This window comes from Pan troglodytes, chromosome 11, assembly GCF_028858775.2.
Source record: "Pan troglodytes isolate AG18354 chromosome 11, NHGRI_mPanTro3-v2.0_pri, whole genome shotgun sequence".
Taxonomy (NCBI): domain Eukaryota; kingdom Metazoa; phylum Chordata; class Mammalia; order Primates; family Hominidae; genus Pan; species Pan troglodytes.
Genome location: NC_072409.2, coordinates 73,609,804 through 73,622,208, shown reverse-complemented (window position 1 = coordinate 73,622,208; position 12,405 = coordinate 73,609,804). Strand labels below are relative to the sequence as shown.

The 12,405-nt window shown below is 40.0% G+C and overlaps 1 long non-coding RNA gene across 1 annotated transcript in view; it reads left to right on the top strand.

Moving 5' to 3' along the window:
- LOC129135933 (uncharacterized) overlaps window positions 1-7,684 on the top strand; it is a 65,753-nt gene extending 58,069 nt beyond the window's left edge. Inside the window, exons 3-4 of the long non-coding RNA XR_008537040.2 lie at window positions 7,262-7,326; window positions 7,610-7,684. This is a non-coding gene — a long non-coding RNA (uncharacterized LOC129135933). The remainder of the gene's footprint in view (window positions 1-7,261; window positions 7,327-7,609) is intronic.
- The last annotated feature ends 4,721 nt before the right edge of the window (window positions 7,685-12,405 follow it).

Below are 12,405 nucleotides of genomic sequence, written 5' to 3'. Positions count from 1 at the left end.
CAAATTGTCAGTGGATCTACCATTCTGGGGTCTGGAGGACAGTAGCCCTCTTCTCACAGTTCCACTAGTTGGTGCCCCAGTAGGGACTCTGTGGCAGGGCTCAGACCCCACATTTCCCTTCTGCACTCCCCTGACAGAGGTTCTCTATGAGGGCCCCACCCCTACAGCAAACTTCTGCCTGTGCATTCAGGCAAGTCCATATATCTTCCGAAATCTAGGTGGAGGTTCTGAAACCTCGGTTCTTGACTTCTGTGCACCTACAGGCTCAACACCCCATGGAGGATGCCAAGGCTTGGGGCTTGCACCCTGTGAAGCCACGACCCAAGCTGTATGTGGGCCCCTTCGAGTCACAGCTGGAGCAGCTGGGACACAGGGCACCAAATCTCTAGGCTGCACACAGCACAGGGACCCTGGGCCTGGCTCATGAAACAATTTTTTCCTAGGCCCCTGGGCCTGTGGTGGTAGGGGCTGCTGTGAAGACCTCTGACATACCCTGGAGACATTTTCCCCATTGTCTTGGGGACTAACATTTGGCTCCTCATTACTTTTGCAAATTTCTGCAGCCATCTTGAATTTTTCCTCAGAACATGAGATTTTCTTTTCCATTGCATTGTCAGGCTGCAAATTTTCCAAACTTTTACGTTCTGCCTCTCTTATAAAACTTGAATGCCTTTATCGGTGCCCAAGCCACCTCTTGAATGCTTTGGTGCTTAGAAATTTTTTCCACCAACCCTAAATCATCTCTCTCAAGTTCAAAGGTCCACAGATCTCTAGGGCAGGGGCAAAATGCTACCAGTCTCTCTGCTAAAACATAACTAGAATCACCTTTTCTCCAGTTCCCAACAAGTTGCTTATCTCCATCTGAGACCATCTCAGCCTGGATTTCACTGTCCATATCATTATAAGGATTTTGGTCAAAGTCATTCAACAAGTCTCTAGGGAGTTCCAAACTTTCCCCCATTTTTCTGTCTTCTGAGCCCGCCAAACTGTTCCAACCTCAGCCTCTTACCCAGTTCCAAAGTCTCTTCCACATTTTGGGATATCTTTTCAGCAGTGCCCCACCCTACTGTTACCAATTTATTGTATTAGTTTGTTCTCAAGCTACTGATAAAGACATACCCAAGACTGGGAAATTTACAAAAGAAAGAGGTTTATTGGACTTACAGTTCCACATGGCTGGGGAGGCCTCACAATCACGGCAGAAGGTGAAAGGCACATCTCACTTGGCAGCAAACAAGAGAAGAGAGCTTGTGCAGGGAAACTCCTGTTTTTACAACCATCAGACCTTGTAAGACTCACTATCATGAGAACAGTGCATGAAAGACTTGCCTCCATAATTCAATCACCTCCCACTGGGTTTCTCCCACAATACATGGGAACTGAGGGAGTTACAATTCAAGATGAGATTTGGGTGAGGACACAGCTAAACCGTATCAGTGCCATTCAGCAAATATTTTTACAAGACAAAACTCATATAATAAATTGTGATTATTTTGAAAATTTTTTCAAATATAAATGGTGCAAATTTGTAGGTTTTCTCAACTGTATTTCATTTCAACATAGAATATAAAATTATGCAATTAAAAGATAGGAGCTCCATAAAATGTCTTACAATAAGTTGACATTTCAAACACAATTAGAAAATTTCAAAGCTAAATATTGTTTACCTTGAGAATTCTGATCATTTAATTTTTTAAGGTTCTCCCTTGCTTTTATAGGAAATTCATAAGCCTTGTTTTTATAATTGGAGCTTTTCAAAGCAAATTGTAAAAGCTGAAATTTTTAATACTTCATTCATTGCATACTTGACTGAAATATTTCAAATGATGCTGAACAAACCAAAACTTAGGGGACTTGTTCATAAAATTTTCAGTGTCCATGTAGAACATTTAAGGTTAATTTACAAAGTAGCTGTTAAAGGCTCAAGCTTTCCTAAAATTTGATTAATTGGATGTATCAAATAGAGCAAGTATATTCTGCCTTGCATATAAATTTCTTTTTTTTTTTTTTGAGATGGAGTCTCGCTCTGTTGCCCAGGCTGGAGTGCAGTGGCGTGATCTTGGCTCACTGCAAGCTCCGCCTCCTGGGTTCACACCATTCTCCTGCTTCAGCCTCCCAAGTAGCTGGGACTACAGGCACCTGCCACCATGCCTGGCTAATTTTTTGTGTTTTTAGTAGAGACTGGGTTTCACCGTGTTAGCCAGGATGGTCTCGATCTCCTGACCTCGTGATCTACCCACCTCGGCCTCCCAAAGTGCTGGGATTACAGGCGTGAGCCACTGTGCCCTCACATATAAATTTCAACATCAGCTTCAAGCATAACTTTGTAATTTATTTACCTACCCCAGGTGAGTGTGTGTGTGTGTATGTCTGTGTGTGTGTATATATATATTTATATGCATATGTGTGTATATATATTTATATGTGTGTATATATACATATATGCATATATGTATATGTACGTACATATATGCATATATGTATATGTACGTACATATATACATATATGTATATATGTACGTACATATACATATATGTATATATGTACGTACATATATACATATATGTATATGTACGTACATATATACATATATGTATATATGTACATAAATATATGTGTGTATATGTACATATATACATATATGTATATATTTGGAAATATATACATATAAACATATGTGTATATATACATATAAACATATGTGTATATATACATATAAACATATGTGTATATATACATATATGTATATATTTGGATATATATACATATAAACATATATACATATATGTATATATGTGTGTGTGTATATATGTGTGTGTGTAGAAAGCTTGACAATGTGAATGTCTATTCTGATTAGCGGATGTCACAGCTTATCTGGTTCTAAATATACACTATGTTTGTACTACAACCAATTTCTAGTACATTTCTGTACAATTCTTAATTTAGTAAGAAAACTGAATTTTTACTATGACAGTTTACTTTGCCAAAATTTGTATTTGTACTATTATTTCAGAAATAATTTTTTCTTCAATACTATCCTTTTAAATTAATTAACAGTGCGTTCACAATAATGCCAGATGTTTCAATTTTAGGAGAATAGTCTTCTAAAAGCTTTACTTTAATTCAATTAATTGGATGAAGAAAATAATCCTTATTGAAATAACCTTGCATGATTGTCCATTTTTAGTGTTTGACCATGTTGAGATAAAACTGGCATCATTTAACTATTATCATGTTGGTTTTCTTACATGTACAGAAAAACGTGGAATAAAAAATGAACTAAATTAATTTTTAAGAGCAGTGATTTAGTTTAGATGAAAATTCATGCTTTCCAGATGATATTTAAATCTACCTTTTGTAGTTCCATGTGTTGAATCATCTCTAGGTATAGTGTTCTTGCAATAACTATTATATGAAACTTGAATTAAGTGCTGATATTTCTTCAGCAGATTTGCATCTTCTGGTTTTCAAGTAGTCACTGTTATTGCAGCTCCATGGTGGATAGTAAATGTCAACATTTTGTAAAAGTTACACTTTGATTATCAAATATTTTTTAGATTGGTAAATGCAGTGCTCAAGTTTTTATCAAATATGTGCTTTCATTTGTTAGCTCATTGTAGTTGAAAAGATTTATTGCAGAAATTAAAACTATATTATCAAATAATAAAATAAATAATTGTAGATTTATATTATGCAGCAAAATGAGAAAACTTCTTTATCTTAGTCTGTCTTCTGTTGTGATAACATAATACTACAGACTAGGTAATTAATAAAGGAAAGAAGTTTATTTAGCTCACAGTTCTAGAGGCTGGGAAGTCCAAAAGTGTGGTGGTGACATCTAGTTGAGGCCCTTCTCAGTGCGTTATTATAACATGACAAAGGGCATCACCTGGCAAGAAGTCAAGAACAAGAGAGACAGAAAGAGCTTACTCTTATAATAAAGTCACCCCTACAGTAACAAACCAACTCCTGTGATAGTGGCATTATTTCATTCATGAAGGCAGAGCCCTAGAGCAGAGGGATTAAGTTTCCAACACATGAATTTTGAGGGGACACATTCAAACCATAGTACTCTGTCACAAGAATATGTAGACTAATCTACTTGTAGAACTGCTAAGTCCCTATTTTATGCATACTTTCATGCACACTAACCTATCACTTACGTTTCCCACAGATCTTAGTTTTGGCTACCTGCATCTTTGTGTGTCTTGTGGGCCATTTTGGCATTACACAGTACAACTGGCTGACTGTAGAAGTAGCTTCCAGTAGTTTTCCTAGAATTAGCTCTCACCAGAAAGAGTTAGCCATCTCCTGTATCTAGGACTTTAAAAAATAAACTAGCAAGTATCCTCCATGCTGTCCTTGAGAAAGAAGCACTGGTTATATTTCATCTGGAAAGTGTTGGGGAAAGAGAGATGAATTATTTAAAATGTATCCATGTGTTACAGTAAAAACTGTTTATCACCATGCATCTTACACATTACTAGACAAAATCATGACAGAACCATGAAGTACAAAGTGGAGGTCTCACTAACCCATCCCAACTTAGCATAATTAAACTAAAAATGACAATGCTTTATTAAAGATGAGCAATCCAGGACTGTCAGATGGGTTGCTGCTGAGACCATAGGCACAACCCAGAATTGTTCTGTGCAAGCCAGGAAGGTTCTGGATAAACTGGGATGGATGATTATCCCACTGTTAGTTAAGTGAAGGTAGTCAAAGAGTCAGTTATATAAATGAGTGTGGAATCCCCCGGAGGTGCCTGTTCCAGATCTACAAATTTTGGAGTCATCAGTAAGTTGATCATATTTAAAGTCATAAGATTGGATGGGGCCACTAAAGGGAGTGAGTGTAATTAGGAAAGAAGAGGGGTTGAAGAGCTATGCCCTGGGCATTCCACCACTGGTAGGGTAAAGAACATGAGGAAGCAGCAACAGAGACTGAAAGCTGGAACTGGAACTCCAATTACACAGTGTCCCTTTATCAGGTTGCAAACAGTGCTCAGACTTCAGAGAACCAGAATATTCATTGAGTGCTTGTTATCTGCTAGGAGCTTTCACGTTTTTGTGGAATTCCTGAAGAAGAGGTTGAAATTAAATGACCATGGGCTTGAGGAGGGAACACAAACTCCAGATGCAGGTCAATATAAGATCAGAGAGAAGAGTATGTGTGTGCCAGATGGAAGAAGGCAGGCCTCTTCTAAAGAAATTTTTTAGAATAATTTTTGTAATTGTGTGAGACAAGGAAATTATCTCTTTGGACCAGATATGATGCATGGGCCATAAGTTTGTGACATCTGCTGTCTATAAAGTCTTCAAAAGATATATTATTCTTATGTTTTCAGGCAGGGTAAAGGAATCCCAGGGCCATATAACTATTAAGTGACAGATCCTGGGATGGAAACTTGAGTCTGCTGACTGAGAGCTGGTGTTCTTTTTATCGCACCAAACTGCTGTCCTGGAATTTCTGAAACCAAATCATGCTGGCAGTTGACTGCTGAATCTAAGCACCACTTTGGCTCTGTCTTGTATGACTGTTGCAGTGAACAGATAAAATGGAGAAAATTATGTTTTGTTTGTTCCAGAATATTCTCATTAGTACTTTTATAGTTCCACCTCAACCCATTCAAGCTCTAAATGGAAAATGAGGAAGCTCTGTGTATTTTTCACCAGAAATCCCTTGTCTTTGAAGTCTGAAGGAAGTGTAGGGAACCCAATGATATGGTTTAGCTGTGTCCTAACCCAAATCTCATCTTGAACTGTAGCTCTCATAATTCCCATGTGTTGTGGGAGGGACCCGGTGGGAGATAATTAAATCATGGGGGCGGTTTCCCCCATACTGTTCTCATGGTAGTGAATACATCTCACAACATCTGATGGTTTTATAGGGGGAAATCCCTTTTGCTTGGTTCTCATTCTCTCTTGTCTGCTGCCATGTAGTGCATGCCTTTCACCTTCTGCCATGATTGTGAGGCCTCCCCGGCCTCATGGAACTGTGAGTCCATTAAACCTCTTTTTCTTTATAGATTACCCAGTCTTGGGTATGTCTTCATCAGCAGCATGAAAATGGACTAATACACCCAAACACAGATAGAAGAAAGGTCACAGAGCATCCAGGTATTCTAAAGGCCTTAAAATGTATTTATGGCCCTGTAACCTGACTTGGGAATTGAATGGCTCCAAAATGCTGCCCATTGTTCTTGGACTCAGCTGCCTTTGCCTTTTATTCCTTTCTGGTTTACCTCTGGATTCAGGCTGCCTGTTTGTACTGGGTGACATAAGTGTTCTCCCTTGGCTGTGCCTCTTGTTTTTCTTACTAACCCACAAGAGGTGGTGGGAAGAAGGTTAGCTCTGACTCAGCAGGCTGGTAGATGAGGCTAGACTTTGCTACCTCCTTTCTGTGTGATCTTGGGGCAAGCCACACAGAATTTCTGGGCCTCTTTTTTTCATTCTAAAGTAGGAGTGAAAATACCTTCCTCCATTATTTCCTTAGATAGTTGTGAACCCACAGTAAAGTGTTAGTTATTTCACCTACATGAGAACACTTTATTAATGCAATGAGGCAAGGATTCTTATTTTAAAAGCAAGCAGGAAGAAAATAGTATGCCAATGTAAAGACAGAAAAAGGCAGGCTTTAGAAAAATTGGATTGTGAGCAAGGATATCACCATGGGGTAGAAAGAGAGATGGCCAACCTAGGTAGAGAACTTGTGGAAATCATGCTCTGACTCTTTGTGCTTTAGAAGTTCCTGACTTTTGAGTGTTTCAAAGGCCATCAAGTGCACTCAGGAAGTGGGAACACAGGGTCAGGGCAGAGAAGGGGAGGAGACTAGCTTCTTGCCCAGCTGTGAGTTTTCTCACTGTGACTCATGCAGAGAGAAATCTAGTATTCAGAAGTGCCTGGCCTGTCTGAAATTACATGACTGAAAATAAGGACTGCGGATGGTACTTTCAGTGCTGGGAAGAAAGGGTTCTAGAAAGGTTTGAACTTTCAAATGAGACCTTACGGTCAAATAGATAAAGCAAAGAGGCCAAAGGAGGGTGCCAGCCAGTCAATTTGCAGAAGACTGTGTAGTTCACAGGGCTTTCCACATCGCTTCTGTCCTTTCCTCCTGACAGTGACACTATACAAACCAGGCAGGTATTGTCCTCATTTTTAAACTAAGGAATCTGGACCCCATTGATGCAAAGACCTGGTAAGTGGCAGAATGTACACTAGAACTTGGGTCTGCTGTCTTAATTTACTCTTTACTTTCCAGCTATCTGGAGTCTGTATTTGCCAACGCCCAGACAAGTTAAGCAACTTCTGAAAGGTCACACAACAGTAAGTAGCAGAACCAGGGCTCAACCAGATGTTGAGACGCTATACCCTATGCATTCTCCACTATTCCATGCAGCCTGTCAAGTGGGTGGTGGAAATGTTGTTTGACAACTGTCAGGTACTCAGCGTGGCTGGGAGAAATATCCTGACCTCAGTGAGATGACATTCCATGGCAGTAGGTGACACACTTGAGCCTATCATACCTGCCAGGGAACGTGCCACACAGTCCTCACTATATGGCTAGGCGAAGCTTCTGGAGTTTTATCTTTTTATTTCCCTTCTTAAGGCTCCCCTGGTACTGAGGACTAGAAAAGAACATCCAAAGAAGAGAGGCGTTCAACAGCCTTGTGCAACAGGTCTGGTATGAGAACTCTACTGGCGGGGGGTGGCATTTGTAAGTCTTTGACAAGTAGCTGAATTACTGGGTTGGAGAAGAAATGCTGTAACTTCCAGGAAGGAAAGAAGGCAGCTCAGGGTCCCCATGATGGAGAAACAAAAGAAAAGGGGCTCAGATAACTTTCTATTGATGTAGATCTTTTCTGAAGTTGTGATAGCATTAGAGAAGGACTTCTTAAACTCAGTGACAATTTTGTAGGGTTTTGGGCAATATAAATGGTGGGCTCCTTTGAATGTGCAAGGAACAAGAAATTTCATATAAGCAGTAACATATTAAAATGAAAAAGTGTGTTTAATCAGATATATACCATTTAATAAGTGCCTTGTGGAGAGAGCAATATGTCCTAAACTAAGAGAGGGAGAGTGAAACTGAGAGTGAGAACAAGAGAGAGAAAGAGAAAATATGAATATACATGGTGTATAAGGGAAGTGGTGATGTTAATAATGTATCTTTTAAGAGAAAGAATCGATGGGACCAGCTAAACTATGTCTTAACTAAAATCATTATGGTTGAGTTGAAATTTATCAAGCATTTCTAATTCCTAGTATATTTTGTATTATATAGAAATATATGCAAAAACAAGTTTTCTGAAGTGGTCCTTCATGACAAAATTAAGCAGCACAGAGTATTTTATTAAGGCAGAGTAGAAGACATTGCCATACAAAGTTCTCCAATGATATGCTTTATTTTGGTCTGAGTGCAGTCACTAACTGCCATAGAAGGGGTGTCTGTGGCTAGCAAGGATTAGTCTTGTCAACAGTGCCTAAAGTTTTCCTAGTTATCTCTCGGTTACTGTTGGCACTATCGATACTGAAGACCAATGGAAAATAAATAAGTAGGTTATGAGTTGGGTTTCAGTTATAGTTTCCTGAGTGTGTGTGTGTGTGTGTGTGTCTGTGCGCACATGCGCATATATATTCAGATAATCAAGTAGCCTTCATTGATCATTTTCAGTATGTTAGAACATAATGTGAAATTCCAAGGAAGGAACCACGTGGTATTTTTAAAGAGAGAAGCCTGGAAAACCCCCATACAACATTTTCATTTTAGTTCCATGCATGAAGAAAGGCAGTGGATTAAGGCAATGGATTTTTAGGCTTAAGCAGAGGCCTGGGAGGGAGAAGCTGTGTATCAAATCCTAACTCACCTTCACCAAGATGTGGTCTCTTTCTCAACCTGGGGTTCCTTAGAATGAGGGGCTAGAAGAAGAGAGATGGTGTATAAGGGCCCTTCCAGCTCTTTATCTTTGAATCTGTGATTCATTGTCATGAATGAAGAGCAAAATACTAATTATTCAGGAATTGGTCATCCTTTCTGTAAAATTTTAGAACTAAAAGAAGCCATTTGGACCAAGCTTAGAATAGTTAAACTATTTGATTAAGGCCACAAATTTAGTTTTTCCTAGAGTAGGGTCAAGATTTAGGTAATTGATTCCAAGCCTAGTGTCCCATCTGATTTTATCCTCTTACAATTACTGGGCACCTACCATGAGTGACACTCTGTTGTTAGGCACTGGGAATGTCAGAAGGCATAAAATTCAGTCCTGTTCTCAAGGAGATCATAGTCTTACTGGGGGAGGGAAGATAACTGTCTGGGGAGATATTGACAAACACCAGCACAAACAGCCTCTGGTCCTTGAAGTATCTTCCCCTCTTGGTTTTGCGACGCCGTGTTTTTGGGCTTTCTCTTACATCTCTGGCAGCCTTCTGGGACTTCCTGGAAAAAAATAATCTATATCTAGAGGAAAAAAAAGTCTCTATTGTTCCTTCACACCACCTGCTTTTCAGGTCTGAATTCCAGCTGTCAGAGACTGATGTCTGTAGGAAGTTTTTCCCTGGTGCAGCAGAGCCATAAGCCTTTGTGTTACTTTTTGGTATCTCCAGAGGTTTTAGGAAGGATGGTGTCTTCTTAAAATGCATTTAAATTAAATAACTGGGTACCCAGAATGAGGCCAAAAATTAATCCTGGCTCTTCTGCTCACTTGCTTTGGGAAAGTGACTTAACTACTCAGTCTCTTGGTCTTCCAGTTGCAAAATGGAGATAATATTTGCCAATGTATCCTCTTTTCAATGTTGGAGTTCATTAAGATTTAGAACTATTATGTAACACTGTTTCCCCAGGCAATGGCATCCATTCCTCTGGCTTCAGTCCTTACCTACATACTAAGAAGTCTACCTCCTACCTGCTGGCCCATCTAGAAAGCTGGGGGCTAAAAGCCCGTTTCTGGTCCCACCTGCATATTCAATCAGTCACCAAGTCCCACCACCTAAATTCCCTAACAGGCCTCCTGGAAATTCCTTGCTCTCTTTCAATTCATTCTCCACATCAGTGGTGTCCCAAGGGCTGGGTTGGAAGAGAGGTCTGTCCAGGATATAGCCAGGAAGGGGTACATTTACTGTAAATAATTTAAAAGCAATAATAAAACCTATTAAAAGTCAGTCTGTTTTTATTATCATTATGCGCTGGCAATTCTCAACAATTTCAGCAGTAAAATACTAATCCCTGAAAAAAAAAAACCAACTTTTGATGGTCTAAGTTCTATATAATTACTGCAGTTGCTATTGAGTATTAATAATATACCAGCTTCAAATTAGTTCATTTTTAATACTTACCTTTTAATACACGTGGTATTCTACATGGAAATTAACTCAGAGAGCTCCCAGTTACATAGTGGCTGACATGTGTGAATTTGGATATACACATTCATACGGAGAGTTAAGTTCATGATGATTTTGGGATCAGAGGAGCTCACTTTGGTTGCAGTTTTTGTCTTCAATTCTTCTGGAACTACACAGTCTAGCATTTCATCAGTAGATCCAAAATAAACAATGAGAATACAGTGACTATAAAGATGAATAAACAGAACTTAAATTTATTTCACATAACCACAGAGACTTTATATGTTTAACATTTATTATGGTGAAACTATGAGGTTTAATATCTTTGGTGTGTGCTCGTTTTAGTTCATACATGAAGTGATTTACTAAAGTTAAATAATGCTTTTAAAGTTGAGAGTATTGTTTTTAAAAGTATTATTTTAAAACCAAATAATTCAAGAGAATAATGATTATTACTGAAAATAATTTGCCCTTGTGGTATAATAAGAAATATGTATCTGGTCTTTGTCTCCTGTTCCTGACACAGAGCTGCTCCTGAAATCCCTTGGAATTCCCTGAGTGATAGGAGTGTCCTTTGTTCTAATGAGAATAGTCTTGGTGGGCCCATAGATAGCTTAATTATGGGGGTGGTTGTCAGAAAGACCAAACTTTGATTAGAAGTCTGAAACTTTCAGTACCACACTTCAACCTCCAGGTAATCAATCTCACCTACATGATGAAACCATCATAAAAACCCCTAAACGATGGGTTTCAGAACTTCTGGATTTGGAGGGTGGCACCTGGAGAGCAAGGCAGCTCCACACTCCCTCTTCACACCTTGTCCTGTGCATCTCTTCCATTTGGCTGCTCCCGAGCTATGTCCTTTATAATAAAGCTGGAATAGTGAGTACAGTGCTGCACAACTTCTGTGAGTTGTAGCAAGCTGTCAAGGTTGGGGGAAGGGATGTGGGAACTCCCCATTTGTAGCCAAGTTGGACAGAAGTGTGGGTAACCTGGGGACTTGGTACTCACTAATCGTGTCTGAAATAAGGGTATTCTTGTGGGATAGCCCTTAAACCTATGCAGTCTGAAGTGACGTCCTGGTAGTTAGTGTTAGAATTGAATTGAATTCTAGATGACTTGTTGGTGTTAAAGAATTCAGGAATTGGTCATTGGTATAGAATCCCCCATCCCTAACATTTGGTGTTAGAAGTGCTGTGAGTAAAAACAGCTCACTGCCCTGTAGAAGAGGGGGTGTTAAAAACAATCTGCTGCGGTTGGCTGTTGAGTACCTGACATGGTTGTCGAGTACCATGGTGCAGTGTTGCAGCTTCATGGGGTGGCCAGAGTTGAGATTTTTTAAAGCTCGGGTCTGATCCTTACTCAAAGCCACTGGGTTCAAGCCCTCATTGTGGCCTTTCAGGCCATGCACAGTCTGCCCCTGCCTACCTTGCTGCCTCATCTTGGGTCACTCCTCCCTCACTCTCTAAGCCATGCCTTCCTGCCTCAATGCCTTCTTCCACACCATTTCCTTTGCCTGGGGCAGTCTCCATGGGTGCCATGCTCCCCTTTATCTTGTAATATCCAACCTCCTTCCTACTTCAGTGTAATGTCTCTTCCTGGGGAAAGCCTTCTCCAGCTCCCTAATGTAGCCTCCCTATGATCTCCCCACATGCTGTATTTCTTTAGCATTAATCAAGGGCCACTAAACATGGGACCATTTGATTGCTGAAAGTCTTCTACAGATAGATTCTAAGTAGCCTGAGGACAGGCACAATATCTGTATGGTGACATTTCCACTGGGACTTCAATGTCTGTCCCACTGGTGCGCCATAATCTTTGTGGCCAATAAGAGGACACCTGGGAGCAGGCTCTTTCCTGGAGGAGATGACAAAGGGAGCTCTTTAAGGTCCTTGTGTTTTTGTTTTTCCAGTCTCTAGGGTGGCAGATCCCTATCACCGACTGCCTTGTCTTGGAAGATGATGGGGTGGTTGCTGTGGCTTGTCATCAGCCCCGCTCTCTCACTCTGCATTGCTGCCGTGGGGCCAGCCAAGCTGTGACAGAGCGTGGGCTGAAGAGGCTTTTCTA